Source organism: Lolium rigidum, chromosome 7 (genome assembly GCF_022539505.1).
Source record: "Lolium rigidum isolate FL_2022 chromosome 7, APGP_CSIRO_Lrig_0.1, whole genome shotgun sequence".
Lineage (NCBI taxonomy): Eukaryota > Viridiplantae > Streptophyta > Magnoliopsida > Poales > Poaceae > Lolium > Lolium rigidum.
This window is the reverse complement of record NC_061514.1, coordinates 6,746,283-6,763,469: the sequence shown is the minus strand read 5'-3', so window position 1 is coordinate 6,763,469 and position 17,187 is coordinate 6,746,283.

The window sequence follows — 17,187 nt, the reverse complement described above, 5'->3', positions numbered from 1 at the left end:
CTGTTCATGGGACCCACTAATTTTAGAGAAAAGAGTGAAAAAGAGCAAAACAACTTCTCTCACCTAACATCTTGTCCGAATCTCAAAGCATCCAACGGTTCTGGTAACATCCACACCCATGCTTGGGTGTACAAATGTATTTCCGATAAATATATGTTACGTTAGAGGATGTTAGAGATGGAGGCTGAAAAAGAGATTGGAAATTGAAGTGCTAAGACAAGATTAGTTTGCGAGTGTCTTGGGCTGACAGGAGAAAATTGCAAAATAGTACCACATTTTAGGCAGCGACTTCAAAAAACCACCACAATTTAAAAGTTTATCAGAAAACTACCACACGTGGCCTTTAATTGTTTCCCTGGCATGAGAGGATCCCGTTTTTCTTCAACAAAAAGATACTAATAGTTTCCCTGGCATGCTTAGGACCCATAAGCACCTGAACTCCTGAACCACGCTCACTTTGACCGGGTGGGTTGTCTGCCCAATTGATTGGTTAACTAGCAATCACACTAGTCTTGAGCATCCCATTGCCACCGAAGGCAGATAAGCGAAAAAAATACTTGACAGGTGGACTAATAAAACGTGGATAGGCAAATTAATATATGCAATTGAGGAACTAGAAAAGGAGAAGCAATGGTTTTTCAACTTTTACACTACTCGCACAAAACCACATCGAATATATTACCTTTGGAGGGAAAGATGGACATAACATACATTACGTAGCACATAAAAAATTATCCGAGAAATAAGAACATCGTCAATCAGATAGTAATATCCATCATATCAATGTCTTTTGAGTTAAAGCTGAGGATGCCACCAGTTAAACATTTTCTATTTCTCCTGCTTTGAGATTCATAGTTAGCCTTTGACTTTCTGTGAACACAATTCAATAAGAAGACTAAATTCGCGTAGATAATAGTATGATCGAACAAAATGCTCAAATTTGGATAAGCAATAATTATTTCTCTTATTTGACATAAGTGAGCATAAACATAGGCCAATATTTTCAAATAATTGAAGTGTTGTGATAAATGTTGGCATGGAAAAGGTACCTGTTGGATAAGAAATTTACTCTTTCATTGTTTGTTCTTCAGCATTACTCAAAGTAAAAAAGACATCGTCAATATCATCTGTGGTGATCCTTTGACAAGCAGTTTTGTGAACTCCAGCCATATGCTTTTTGAATTCACTCTATAATTAAAATAACTAATCAGTAAATCATAGCAGAGTGAGAAAGAAATAGATGAGATAGAACGAACCCACAACAATGTTCTGGATAGTGTCAACATAATTTTGCCATAATCAAAAACAGTGTGCTTGAGAAATTGAAGCCATAACTCTCTAATCTCATTAAACCTGGGCGACTGCAATGCAAAACAAAGAAAATAACTCAATCCTTAGTCCAACATACCATGCAGCAAGAATATAAGCTGTACTGCACCAAGGTAAGCAAAATAGCAGCACATAATTTTTCCATACCTCATCTGTTGTAGATTTGTCAGTAGGCAAACTTGCCATCTTGGTTTTCATGATCTCAAGAAGTTTTCTTCCCTCAGTACAATTCTCTTGCATAATGTCGCGAAATGGCCTATATTTTTCTCCACGGATAGTTTCAGAAAATAACCAGGCAAATATTCCACTTCTTTCTTTGAATCTAATGATGTCGTGTGCGTCTTGATCCTGTGTGAAAGACACACCATCAAACAGTCCATCGCTCTCCCCTTCAGGTACTGAGTTTACAACAGATCGCATCCTTGGCAAGACAAACCTGGGGTGCTTCTTGTACATATGTTCCATTAACGGACCAGGCATGGTATGTTTTTTATTTGAATTGCAGAGAGGGCACATCCAAAACTTCCAAGAATTAGTCTCCTTAAAGAAACTCAATGTACTTTGCACGCTGAAAAGAGACGACTGGTCAAACTTGGTGTATTCATCTTGTAACGCATCAATCTTCACTGACAAGAACCTCTGTTTGCTCTCACCAGTAAGAGAGTTCTCCCAAAATTTCTGGGCACTCCCGATGATTTGCTTGAGTAACCAATCAAAGTCTTCAGCGACTGAGCTAAGTCTTGCTTCATAGTTATCGCCTCCAACAGAACCTGGTGGAATGCACTCCTCTCCCGGGTCACTAACATCTTCCATATCAAGAGCTCGGTGGCACTCGGCCTCTGCACCATCTAGCCTACCAGAGACCAAAAGTAGCTTTGCATGAAACAACGCGATCACAACCGAATTCGGGAATGCTTGGACAGCACTACCTGCACTGTGGACAAGCCGTTCCATGCCTTTGCTCATGTCCAGCTCTCGGGGAAGGCTACGCATATGCTGCAACTTAGCCAACAGATGACACAGCTGCGCCCGCGCCGAGCCTGGGAAGCGGTTGGCAAGGCTTCTGGCCTCTTTCAATATCCTCATTGCCAGGACATCGGGCTTCTGAACCCCACCATCTGTCGACAAATCCACCTCACCGTCACCGGCCGCCTTCGGGGCCACCCCACTGTCCAGATTATGCTTGACCTCGGTGTCCTGAGAACCACCGTCAGTCTTTTTTTTTGAATTTTCACCGGGGGGGAGAGGATCCCCACCTGAATTTATATTTCCAACCGGCACAAACGGGGCCACGTTTTACAGCAGGAGAGTTTCAGAGTAAGAGGAAAACACACAGGGGAACAAGCATTTTACACAGTGCCTAGGAGAGAGGGCCAGGCGACAGCTTCATCATGCAGGGCAGCGGGAGCACGAAGCTTCCAAAGTGCAGCATCCTCGCGGCACATGGAGAGGAGGCGGGGGAGGCTAGCGCGCTCACCGCGGAAAGCAACCCCATTACGGTGCTTCCAAATATTCCAGCAGAGGAGGATGGTGAGAGTCGAGGTCGTTTTGGAGCCACGGGGTGCGGGGGTGTCGTAGGTGAACAGCCGTCGCACATCCGCATCAACGGGAAAGCTCCAGCCGATCGCGTCCCAGAAGCGGCGAACGAAGGGGCAGGCGAAGATGAGGTGCGTCGCCGTTTCCCTCTCGCTCTCGCAGATGGGGCAGAGCGCCTCCTCCTCGGAGAGGACGTGCTTCTTGAACAGCGCCGCCCGCGACTGGATACGAGACTGCACGAGCAGCCAGGCGAAGAACTTGGCCTTGGACGGGGCGAACCCACCCCAGACGAAGTCCGCGAAAGGGACGTCGACGCCGCCGAACTGCCACCGTCAGTCTTCATCTTCAGGGCCGACCCACCGTCTGTATTCAGGACTGCCCCACCGCCGGTCTTGCTGATGTCCAGAGTACCCTTGACCTTGGCCTCCCGAGCACCACCGTCAGTCTTCATCTTCAAGGCTGCCCCACTGTCTGTATTCAGAACCGTCCCACTTTAGGTCTTGCCGATTTCCAGAGTACAAGCACTACCTTCAGTCGGCCCGCCCTCTGTTTTCAGGACAGCGTCGGTCTTGCCAATGTGCAGATTACGAGCACTACCTTCAGTCTGCGTCTTCAGGGCCGCCCCAACTTCTGTCTTCAGGACACTGTCGGTCTTGCTGATGTCCAGAGTAGGAGCACCACCTTCATTCTCGATGTCCAGAATACGCCTGACTTCGTGCAAGACCAAGCGATTCGCCAATCGCTGGCATGCTTCCTTCCTCTGGTTGGGAGTGGAAGAGAAGAACGGGATGTTGACCGCCGGCCTCGCCGGCGTTGTGATGTCCATCTCCATCTCCATGGCGCGGCGGTACTCGGTCTCCGCCTCGCAAAACATCTCCGACTCGATGAGGATATCCGCGAGCGCGGTCGCGACGTCCTCGCTATCCGGCGCGAGGACCTTCGCCTTGGAGAGCGCGTCGCGAGCACTTCGGAGGTGCGTCTCCGATCGCGACGACGCGTCCGCCGGCTCCTCCGCCGAGCCTGCTGCAGCCTCGCGGGCGCGGGCGACGGCGACGAAGTGGAGGTCCCCCATGAGGCATTGGGTGATGACCTCGCCTGGGTGCTCGGCGGCGAGCGACTCGGCCCGCTCCAGCGCCTGCGCGATGCGACCCTCCTTTTTCAGCTGTAAAATCCGCTTCGCTTTCGGCATCAGATTAGATTTCGCCATTGCGAGCCGGAGAGGGAGAGAGGAGGTTGCGGGGAGGAGGGTTTGGTTGGGGTCTTGGGGACGAGCGGCGGCGTTGACAAAACTGCATAAGTACGATTAATACCACCACAATTCGAGCTAGGTTATAAAAAATCACTATTTATTTATTTTTTGAAAAAAATCACAACCTCAATACTCCCTCCATTCCATACAAAATTGTCTAAGATTTTTCTAAATTTAAATATACATTCAAATTTTGATAAACCACCGACATTCTACATGGGACAGAGAGAGTAGATGGCAGACTATTTGACTCGAAAACAGACCATTTGATTGTACCTAGAATTGCAGATGCAGAATATACTAAATCTGCAAAATATGGTATTGTAGTACAAAATGCACAAGACCGATCAATCTTTGTGAATGAAGCATGGAGACGTTTGATAACTAGAAACGGCCGTTGCAAAATGCCGCCATGCAACTCTAGTTGCACGGGCTTCCCCCACATTATGGTCAGCATGAGTCTTAAATTAGTCTTGCGTCTAGCTCGAGAGCTATTGGCATATCCTTTGAAGTCTGCCCCATTGTCGCGCCTTGATGTGGGCAACCTAAAGAGGTATCTCTTGTTATCAAACCCGGTGCGGTTCAAGCAAAGAGCTATGGAAGAATTGACCAGCCCAACTATAGTTGGGTTGTGTAAAGCACCTGAAGGCTCATGGACCCGGCGTGTGTAACAAGGATACGACTCGTCTAAGAAAACTCCTACGCTGTAACCTACATGGACATAGTAACCGGAGATCTGGCTTCGCATATAAAAGGCAGGAGAGGCCACCATGCAAAGACATGCGATACACCAAACCCTAGCTATGCTACATCAATCTCTCCATAGCCTATCTCGATAACCTTTGTAACTTCATCAGTAATACAAGTACACAAGCAGCACGTAGGGTTTCTCCTCCGGAGGCCTGAAGCTGGGTAAACTCGCCTTGTTCCCTACGTGTTATGCTTGTACGTTGTCGAAACCACCATCATGCTTCTTCCCCAAAATCTAAGTCCATCATGTATGGCTATTACCGTGGTACCCCACGTCAATTTGCGCTGTCTGTGGGAATTCCGCGTGCTGGAACCATGGTTTCTGCGGTTCCTATTCCAGCGATCTACAACTCATCGATTCTGGAAGAATTAACCTGCTTTGGATCTGTGGCCTACATGACACACTTGACGGCCATGCAACCGGCCTTTGCCTCCTTGGCTACGGAGATGAGATAACCTTCGGGAGCTTCCGCTTCCACTTCAACTCGGCAGGCTCTATCCTCCTTATGGATCCGGTCTCGGTCCCGACGGAGTCGACATCGCCATCGACCACCACGATATCCACGACGACATCTTCCGTCGGCTCCTGCAGCGAGCCGGACTCAACGTCGACTTCGCGCTCGACATCAGCATCGACCTCTACACCAGAAACGGTCTACTTCTTCGACTGTGACGCTTATCACGTCGCGAGTCCAAACGATCTCATGGAGAGCCATGAAAGCTGCTTCACCACACGCGGCAGCGACGGTAGCAAGAGCACTCGCCTGACATACTTTCAGTGCGCGGTGGTCATCAATCATGAAACTTCCGCCGCTATAGGCGCATCAAAAACCCCTCACGACGGAAACGCTAATGGCAAAAAATCCAACGACGAAGGATTTGCTCTACCAGTCCTTCAACTCCCCACATCGTATTTGAAAAGAGCCAGTGAAGCTTATAGGGGCGAGATACCCTTCACAGGGGGTTAAAACCGTGAAGAGATGCAGGCCTATCACAACCTCCTCCCCGATCGGCAGAACAAACTGGAGGATGAGCGTATAAGGAATTAAGGATTGAAGATGAGAATAAGAAGATGTAAGAAGATAAAAAGGCACTTGATGAGCATAGGAAATCTGCCGACGAATGAAGTCAGCGACGCACGACTGATGTCTACGCACGCTTCTATTCCTGTAGACAGTGTTGGGCCTCCAAGAGCAGAGGTTTGTAGAACAGCAGCAAGTTTCCCTTAAGTGAATCACCCAAGGTTTATCGAACTCAGGGAGGTAGAGGTCAAAGATATCCCTCTCAAGCAACCCCGCAATTACGATACAAGAAGTCTCTTGTGTCTCCAACACACCTAATACACTTGTCAGATGTATAGGTGCACTAGTTCGGCGAAGAGATAGTAAGATGCAAGTGATATGGATGAATATGAGTGGTAATAACAATCTGAAATAAATACGGCAGCAAGTAAACATGTAGTAGAACAGTAAATAAACGGTGATTCGATATTTGGAAACAAGGCCTAGGGATCATACTTTCACTAGTGGACACTCTCAACAATGATCACATAAATAAATAACTTCTCTTCACTTGTGCTACTTTCTCACACCCTCTTGTTGGATAACAAACACCATTCATTGTGTAGGGCTACAAGAGCACCCTCAAGCCGGAGTAAACAAGCTCCACAACTTCATAAAGGAATCACACACGATGCGCACACTGTCACTGTCACATCATGGAGAGTAATTCCGGAGTTCATATTAAAGTAACCTCTAGAGTGCATAGTAATAGTTAACTTCATAATCTACAAGAGATTACAATCATAACCTACACCAAGTACTACATGATGCACACACTGTCACATTTACATCATGAAGGAGGAATAGACTACTTTAATAACATCACTAGAGTAGCGATACAAAGCTCATGATCACATAAATATCACACCATGGGAGAGAGAGATGAACCACATAGCTACCGGTAGAGCCCTCAGCCTCGGGGGAGAACTACTCCCTCCTCATCATGGGAGACAACGACGGCGATGAAGATGGCGGTGGTGTCGATGGAGATGACTCCGGGGCAATTCCCCGTCCCGGCAGCGTGCCGGAACGGAGACTCTCGTCCCCGAAACGGAGTTTCGTGATGGCGGTGGCGTCCCTGGAGTCTTTCTGGAGTTTCGTCAATTGGTGTCGAGTTTTTAGGTCACGAGGGGTTAAATAGGCGAAGAGGCGGAGTCGGAGGGGCCAGGGGGCTCCCTCCTCATAGGTTGCGCCCCCCCTCCAGGCCGCGCCGCCCTATGGTCTGGGGGCCCTGGGCCTCCTCTCCGGCTCCCCTTCGGTGTCCTGGTCCTTCTCGGTGAAATATGATGTTTGGCCTTTGTTTCGTCGAATTCCGAGAATATTGCCCGAACAGCCTTTCTGGAACCAAAAACAACAGAAAACAGGAACTGGCACTGTGGCATCTTGTTAATAGGTTAGTTCCGGAAAATGCATAAAAGCATTATAAAGTGTGAGCAAACATGTAGGTATTGTCATAAAACTAGCATGGAACATCGGAAATTATAGATACGTTGGAGATGTATCAAGCATCCCCAAGCTTAGTTCCTACTCGCCCTCGAGTAGGTAAACAATAAAAAGAATAATTTCTGAAGTGACATGCTACTAACATAATCTTGATCATACTATTGTAAAGCATATGAGATGAATGAAGTGATTCAAAGCAATGGTAAAGATAATGACTAAACAACTGAATCATATAGCAAAGACTTTTCATGAATAGTACTTTCAAGACAAGCATCAATAAGACTTGCATAGGAGTTAATTCATAAAGCAATAAATTCTTAGTAGAAAGTTTTGAAGCAACACAAAGGAAGATATAAGTTTCAGCAGTTGCTTTCAATTTCAACATGTTTATCTCATGGATATATCTCATGGATAATTGTCAACACGAAGTAATGTGATGAATGCAAATAAGCAAGTATGTAGGAATCAATGCACACAGTTGACACAAGTGTTTGCTCCTAAGATAGAAAGAAGTAGGTAAACTGACTCAACATAAAGTAAAAAAGAATGGACCCTTCGCAGAGGGAAGCATGGATTACTGTTTTTGTGCTAGAGCTTTTCATTTTGAAAACATAGAAACAATTTTGTCAACGGTAGTAATAATTCATATGTGTTATGCATAAGATGTCCTATAAGTTGCAAGCCTCATGCATAGAGTACCAATAGTGCTCGCACCTTGTCCTAATTAGCTTAAATTTTCATGGATTATCTTTGCATAACATATGTTTCAACCAAGTGTCACAAAGGGGTACCTCTATGTCGCCTGTACAAAGGTCCAAGGAGATAGATCGCATTTGATTTCTCGTTTTTGATAGATCTCAACTTAGGACATCCATACCGGGACAACATAGACAACAGATAATGGACTCCTCTTTTAATGCTTAAGCATTCAACAACAGATAATATTCTCATAAGACATTTGAGGATTAATGTCCAAAACTGAAACTTCCACCATGATTCATGGCTTTAGTTAGCGGCCCAATGTTCTTCTCTAACAATATGCATACTCAAACCATTTGATCATGATAAATCACCCTTACTTCAGACAAGACGAACATGCATAGCAACTCACATGATATTCAACAAAGGTGTAATAGTTGATGGCGTCCCCAGAAACATGGTTACCGCTGAACAAGCAACTTATAAGAAATAAGACACATAAGCTACATATTCAATACCACAATAGGTTTTAAGGCTATTTTCTCATGAGCTATGTATTGCAAAGACAAGGAATGAAATTTTTAAAGGTAGCACTCAAGTAATTTACTTTGGAATGGCAGAGAAATACCACGTAGTAGGTAGGTATGGTGGACACAAATGGCATAGTTTTTGGCTCAAGGATTTTGATGCACGAGAAGTATTCCCTCTCAGTACAAGGCTTTGGCTAGCAAGGTTGTTTGAAGCAAACACAAGTATTAACCGGTACAGCAAAACTTACATAAGAACATATTGCAAGCATTATAAGACTCTACACTATCTCCTTGTTGTTCAAACACTTCACCGAGAAAATATCTAGACTTTAGAGAGACCAATCATGCAAACCAAATTTCAACAAGCTCTATGGTAGTTCTTCATTAATAGGTACAAAGTACATGATGCAAGAGCTTAAACATGATCTATTTGAGCACAACAATTGCCAAGTATCAAATTATTCAAGACATTATACCAATTACCACATGAAGCATTTTCTGTTTCCAACCATATAACAATGAACGTAGCAGTTTCAACCTTCGCAATGAACATTAAAAGTAACGCTAAGAAAACCAGTGTTCATATGAACAAGCGGAGCGTGTCTCTCTCCCACAAAAGCATGAATTTATTCAGAGAATGAAAACAACAAAACGAAAATAAAAGCACACAGACGCTCCAAGTAAAGCACATAAGATGTGACGGAATAAAAATATAGTTTCACTAGAGGTGACCTGATAAGTTGTTGATGAAGAAGGGGATGCCTTGGGCTTCCCCAAGCTTAGATGCTTGAGTCTTCTTGAAATATGCAGGGATGAACCACGGGGGTATCTCCAAGCTTAGACTTTTCACTCTTCTTGATCATATTGTATCATCCTCATCTCTTGATCCTTGAAAACTTCCTCCACACCAAACTCAAAACAAACTCATTAGAAGGTTAGTGCATAATAAAAAATTCACATATTCAGAGGTGACATAATCATTCTTAACACTTCTGGACATTGCACAAAGCTACTGAAAGTTAATGGAACAAAGAAATCCATTCAACATAGCAAAAGAGGCAATGCGAAATAAAAGGCAGAATCTATCAAAACAGAACAGTCCATAAAGACGAATTTTTTAGGGGCACTTAACTTGCTCAGATGAAAAAGCTCAAATTGAATGAAAGTTGCGTACATATCTGAGGATCACACATGAAAATTGGCAGATTTTTCTGAGTTACCTACAGAGAGGTCTACTCAAATTAGTGACAGCTAGAAATCTGTTTCTACGCAGAAATCCAAATCTAGTATCAACCTTACTATCAAAGACTTTACTTGGCACAACAATGCAATAAAATAAAGATAAGGAGAGGTTTCTACAGTAGTAACAACTTCCAAGACACAATCAAACAGTAGCAAAATAAAAACATGGGTTATCTCCCAAGAAGTGCTTTCTTTATAGCCATTAAGATGGGCTCAGTAATTTTAATGATGCTCACATAAGGATGAGAGTTGGAGCAAACAGGGCATCAAAAAGCAAGTGTGAAACAAATTTAAGCCTAACCCACTTCCTATGAAAAGTAATCTTGTAAATAAACAAGTCATGTAAGCATAATGCAATAAGCATAGAAAGGCAACACAAGCGCAACTTCAAGATTCTCAACATAAAGAGGGGAAACTTAATATTATTAAGATGCATATAATCATGTTTCCCTCTCTCATAATAACTTTCAGTAGCATCATGAACAAACTCAACAATATAACTATCACATAAAGCATTCTTATTCACATGCATAAAAGTATCATTACTCTCCACATAAGCATAATCAATTTTATTAATTGTAGTGGGAGAAAATTCAACAAAGTAGCTATCATTATTATTCTTATCACCATAATCATCAAATATAGGAGGCATAGTATAATCATAATAAACTTTATCCTCCATAGTAGGTGGCACCAAAATACCACTATCATTATAATCATCATAAATGGGAAGCAAAGTATCATCAAAGTAAATTTTCTCCTCCATGCTTGGGGGACTAAAAATATCACGCTCATCAAAACTAGCTTCCCCAAGCTTAAATTCTTCCATAGCATTAGCAATAATAGTGTTCAAAGAGTTCATGCTAATAACATTGCTATTTTGCAAACAAAGTTCCATGGGTTTTTTAATTCTCTCTTCAAACACATCATGTCCTAATTCAATATAAAGTTCATAAAGATCTCTAATTTTGTTGTTGTTTTCCATTAAGCCTAACTAGTGAAAACAAGAAACAAAAAGATGCAATTGCAGGATCTAAAGGAAATAGCTTCGAGCACTCACACACCGGCAATAGTGCTAGAAAATAGCTTAGTAGTCGGAGGATGTGAATACCTTTTACATTACCTCCCCGGCAACGGCGCCAAAAAATAGCTTGATGTCTACGCACGCTTCTATTCCTGTAGACAGTGTTGGGCCTCCAAGAACAGAGGTTTGTAGAACAGCAGCAAGTTTCCCTTAAGTGAATCACCCAAGGTTTATCGAACTCAGGGAGGTAGAGGTCAAAGATATCCCTCTCAAGCAACCCTGCAATTACGATACAAGAAGTCTCTTGTGTCCCCAACACACCTAATACACTTGTCAGATGTATAGGTGCACTAGTTCGGCGAAGAGATAGTAAGATGCAAGTGATATGGATGAATATGAGTGGTAATAACAATCTGAAATAAATACGGCAGCAAGTAAACATGCAGTAGAACAAGTAAATAAACGGTGATTCGATATTTGGAAACAAGGCCTAGGGATCATACTTTCACTAGTGGACACTCTCAACAATGATCACATAAATAAATAACTTCTCTTCACTTGTGCTACTTTCTCACACCCTCTTGCTGGATAACAAACACCATTCATTGTGTAGGGATACAAGAGCACCCTCAAGCCGGAGTAAACAAGCTCCACAACTTCATAAAGGAATCACACACGATGCGCACACTGTCACCGTCACATTGTGGAGAGTAATTCCGGAGTTCATATTAAAGTAACCTCTAGAGTGCATAGTAATAGTTAACTTCATAATCTACAAGAGATTACAATCATAACCTACGCCAAGTACTACATGATGCACACACTGTCACCTTTACATCATGAAGGAGGAATAGACTACTTTAATAACATCACTAGAGTAGCACATAGATTAATAGCGATACAAAGCTCATGATCACATAAAGATCACACCGTGGGAGAGAGAGATGAACCACATAGCTACCGGTAGAGCCCTCAGCCTCGGGGGAGAACTACTCCCTCCTCATCATGGGAGACAGCGACGACGATGAAGATGGCGGTGGTGTCGATGGAGATGACTCCGGGGGCAATTCCCCGTCCCGGCGGCGTGCCGGAACAGAGACTTCTGTCCCCCGAAACGGAGTTTCGCGATGGCGGCGGCGGCCCTGGAGTCTTTCTGGAGTTTCGTCAATTGGTGTCGAGTTTTTAGGTTACGAGGGGTTAAATAGGCGAAGAGGCGGAGTCGGAGGGGCCAGGGGGCTCCCTCCTCATAGGCTGCCCCCCACCCTCCAGGCCGCGCCGCCCTATGGTCTGGGGGCCCTGGGCCTCCTCTCTTTATCTTTCATATTGTAATTAACTTTTTTAGTTGGATAGTTTACGCAACTATTATATCTATTTGCACAAATACCTCGGCGGTTTCCAATCGTTAATACATAAAGCCCGATAAGCATGTCTTGGGTTGGTACGCAAATAGGATCTCCGATAGCAGGAGATAAGAGATTCATATGAGAAAACATAAGTAAACGGGCTTCCGCCTGAGCTTCTAAGGATAAAGGCTCCGGCTCCCCTTCGGTGTCCTGGTCCGTCTCGGTGAAATATGATGTTTGGCCTTTGTTTCGTCGAATTCCGAGAATATTGCCCGAACAGCCTTTCTGGAACCAAAAACAACAGAAAACAGGAACTGACACTGTGGCATCTTGTTAATAGGTTAGTTCCGAAAAATGCATAAAATCATTATAAAGTGTGAGCAAAACATGTAGGTATTGTCATAAAACTAGCATGGAACATCAGAAATTATAGATACGTTGGAGACGTATCAACGACATTGTCCTCCCTCCGTTCATCAAGATCCATCACTGATGGAACTAATGCTCACACGAGAGCATCTCGGTTACCCTATCGGTTAGGGTAACCGATAGGGTAGCTTTAGATTCATGGATTGGTTGTGGTTCGTCGCGATTTAAGACAATTAGGTAACGGTTTGAGGATTACGGTTATGCCTAGCTTCAATCTAGTAGTGTTTGCTAGCATGGATGGTACATTCAATGTAGATCAATTGCATATTAGCTTGGAACTAGAATTATTGTAGATGCATCGAGGATAGGGTTTTTGCACTATAGTTTTTCGTTCTATCTTGGAGAGTACTACATGCATTGTGTCAGATTGTGGCGAACTGAGTTATTGGGCCGATGATTTTAGGATTGGATGTACATATCAGCATTAGGATTATAAGCATTTAGCAAGTTCAAAGCACTAGCAAAGTGATACCAAACCACGAGACATTTCCTAAATAAACTAAACACATGTTCTACACAAGTTATACACAAGTTCATCACTTCTTCCTCCAGATGCCCCATTTCTTTTGATTCAACTGATCCTTTTAGTTTTTTTGCCATGTGATAGGTGACCCAATTTCACCATATTTGTTTTCTTTCTTGCGCAGAGGAGCACTGTCGAGAAGTTAGAACATGGGATTTATTGATCATGGTATTTGTGTTTGTACAAGACCTAAGTGGCTAACACACCTCTTGTTTGACGATGACAACCCTGTAGAAACCTACAAGACAGGAAAGTATCCGAGGGGAATCCTTAATCTAACACTAGGTTTCCCTCAATCTAATAACAGAGACCTATCTAAGATATCACATATCCCTCCTTTCCCGTTAGTTTCAAACAACTATGCATTCTAATACAAATAAGAATTGTAGTTGCCTAAACTATGAAACCTTAAACAAGAGGGTGTATGGGTTAATAGATCTATCTTTATTCCATCGAGGAGCTGAGCCCCGAAGCTAAGCCACTAACAGTAATCACGAGACAATAATCTACACTAGACTTTTCCTAAATCAACTATAGACATATTCTACACAAAGTTCATTACTTAATACACTAAATTTACTAAACACATTTTGTAAATCACAATCCACTAAATAATCCACACTACATGTTGATGACCCACAAGTATAGGGGATCGCAGCAGTCTTCGCGGGTAGTAAAACCCAATTTATTGATTCGACACAAGGGGAGACAAAGAATACTTGAAAGCCTTAACAGCGGAGTTGTCAATTCAGCTGCACTGGAAACAGACTTGCTCGCAAGAGTTTATCGATAGTAACAGTTTTATAGCGAGTAGCGATAGTGAAATAACGAGCAGCAGAGTAACAGAGACAGCGAGTAGTGATTATAGTAAACAGCGAGAATTAAAATACTGTAGGCACGGGGACGGATAACGGGCGTTGCATGGATGAGAGAAACTCATGTAACAATCAAGCAGGGCATTTGCGAGATAATAATAAAACGGTGTCTAAGTACAAAGCAATCAATAGGCATGTGTTCCAATTATAGTCGTACGTGCTCGCAATGAGAAACTTGCACAACATCTTTTGTCCTACCAGCCGGTGGCAGCCGGGCCTCAAGGGAATCTATCTGGATATTAAGGTACTCCTTTTAATAGAGTACCGGAGCAAAGCATTAACACTCCGTGAACACATGTGATCCTCACATCACTACCATCCCCTCCGGTTGTCCCGATTTCGTCACTTCGGGGCCATTGGTTCCGGATAGCGACATGTGTATACAACTTGCAGGTAAGACCATAAACAATGAATATCATGATGAAATAATAACATGTTCAGATCTGAGATCATGGCACTCGGGCCCTAGTGACAAGCATTAAGCATAACAAGTTGCAACAATATCATCAAAGTACCAATTACGGACACTAGGCACTATGCCCTAACAATCTTACACTATTACATGACCAATCTCATCCAATCCCTACCATCCCCTTCAGCCTACAGCGGGGGAATTACTCACACATGGATGGGGGAAACATGGCTGGTTGATGAAGAGGCGTCGGTGGTGATGGCGGCGATGATCTCCTCCAATTCCCCGTCCCGGCGGAGTGCCAAACGGAGACTTCGGCTCCCGAGATGGAGTTTCGGGATGTGGCGGCGTTCGGAGGGTTTCGGCGACTTCGACTTCTCCCCGTGCGTTTTTAGGTCGAAGGCGATAAGTAGTCCGAAGGAGGGCGTCGGAGGCCGGCCGAGGGGCCACACGCTAGGGCCGCGCGCCCCCTCCGGGCCGCGCCGCCCTAGGGTGTGGGGCCCTCGGGCCTCCACCTGACTTGCCCTTCCGGCTCCGTGAGTCTTCCGGGAAAATAGGGCCTTCGTATAAATTCCGAGGTTTTTCCTGAAAGTTGGATTTCCGCACAAAAACGAGACAGAAGAACGATTCGCTGAAAACAGCGTTAGTCCGTGTTAGTTGCATCCAAAATACACAAATTAGAGGCAAAACAATAGCAAAAGTGTTCGGGAAAGTAGATACGTTTTGGACGTATCAACTCCCCCCAAGCTTAGCTTATTGCTTGTCCTCAAGCAATTCAGTTAACAACTGAGCGATAAAAAAACTTTCACGAACACATTTGTTCATATGATGTAAATATCCTCATGCTATGGCTAACACTTAGGCAGTTCATAATAAGATACATGCAAATAAGATCATCTAATAGCTATGTCAATCATGGAAAGGTACCAACAATTAATAATAAGCATCATGAATCATGTATATAAGCTGTTGACGTCAGAAACCCACTGGCGGGCAGCGACGGGCAACACAGTAGAGCCGGGAACAACTAGGGCTGCGGCTGGCCCCAGTCCCTCAGAGCGACGGCCCGCAAAGCCTCCTGGTCACACGTCCGATGCTATCGCAAGGGCGTGCCATCTGACCTATACCTGGTCAGGAAGGTGTTGGATGATGCCTCGCTTAATTTCCTGCATGGCATACACGTAAACATTAAATACGAGCCTCGATCGGCTCTCAGGTTGTCCTGTGAATCGGCTCAAAGAGCCGATCCACCCATGATTCGTACAAGGTGTCCGAATATATGGTGGTCCTGCTTGATCAAGATAAAGCTAATGAGATCTACAACGATTTAGGGTTTTCACCGCATAATCGGATCATCCTACTCACGATTGGGCCTCGCGCTCGCGCACGGTGACCGTAAGCCGATCCTAGACAGGGCCTAAAAACCAACACGAGGTTGATCCCCGGAACATCCTTTCTAGGGCTAGCAAACTTCACCCTACACGCCGCTGGATCCTCCAACCCTTTGTAGGGCCTAACTAATGCGGATATTAAACTAATCCTTGCGAAAAAGGAGCAACCGTAACGGATCAGATCTACTAAACTATGATCAAGCGGGGTGCCGCCCCTACACCCGAGATAGGTGTAAGGGCGGCTAGATGCATAAGGGTCGCACTACGACAGCATATGATACGAAGAACAATGCTAACCCTAACACATCTAAGATAACTACGTTGCTCGCCATCAAAAAGGCTTCAGCACGAGCAACGCATGAACAACGTGGATAGGCTTATGCTGCCTAGATCGCAAGATGCGATCTAGGCAGCATGGTGCTTACCGGAGAAACCCTCGAGACGAAGGAGTTGGCGATGCGCCGAGATTTGTTTGTGTTGAACGTTGGTTGTTGTTTATTCCATAAACCCTAGATACATATTTATAGTCCAAAGGACTTTTCTAACGTGGGAATAATCCCCACCGTGTACGAGATAAACTCTAACTTTTAATCTATGATGCAATCTACTATAATTAAAGATACACGGGCAATCTAGCCCAAATTCTTCGTGCAAGGCCGCTTCAGAGATCTCCCACGCGTAATCTTCCAAGCCCATCTCCCTTACGGCCCACCTCCTGATCTGGCCAAGATCTGGTGATAACACATGCCCCCTGGTTTTGGTAATGATAATTTCAAAACCACTCTGTTTTTTCGCCGAAGGGTCATGTCGTAGCAGAGCAGAAACCGCCGCAGAATCCTTCATCATGATGCCTTGTCTTCCCAACTCCACTGTAAAATTCGATAGCTTCAGCATCACTTCCTCGGAAACTGCAATGGTATTAAATCTCCACTAGGCTCCCCATTATTTAACCGTGCCGATTGACCGGTCTTCCTTATCCCCCTCCTCTCGTTATAGCGGTCGGCACCAAAAACCCTCTCCTCCTGTAGCAATGTCTTCCTCTTCCTCCTCCCACTCAGGCCTCCCCCTCCAATCCTCGCCGAAGAGCAAGAATGAGGACGACCCTCACTCCGGGGCGAACCCCACTTCCTCCGACAAGGAGAAGAAAGAAGGAGAAGTAGCGAAGGCCAAGGCCTCCCCCTCCGCCACGCTTCCGCCGAAGAAGCGTTCCCGCATGTGGGCAGACAGCGAGGATGAAGATGATGACGAGGAAGGAGAAGAGGAGGAGGAGGAAGATGATTCCTCCTCTTCAGCTGGGTACCCGCCGACAAAGCGCTTCCGCTCTTGGGCGGACAGCGAGGACGATGATGAT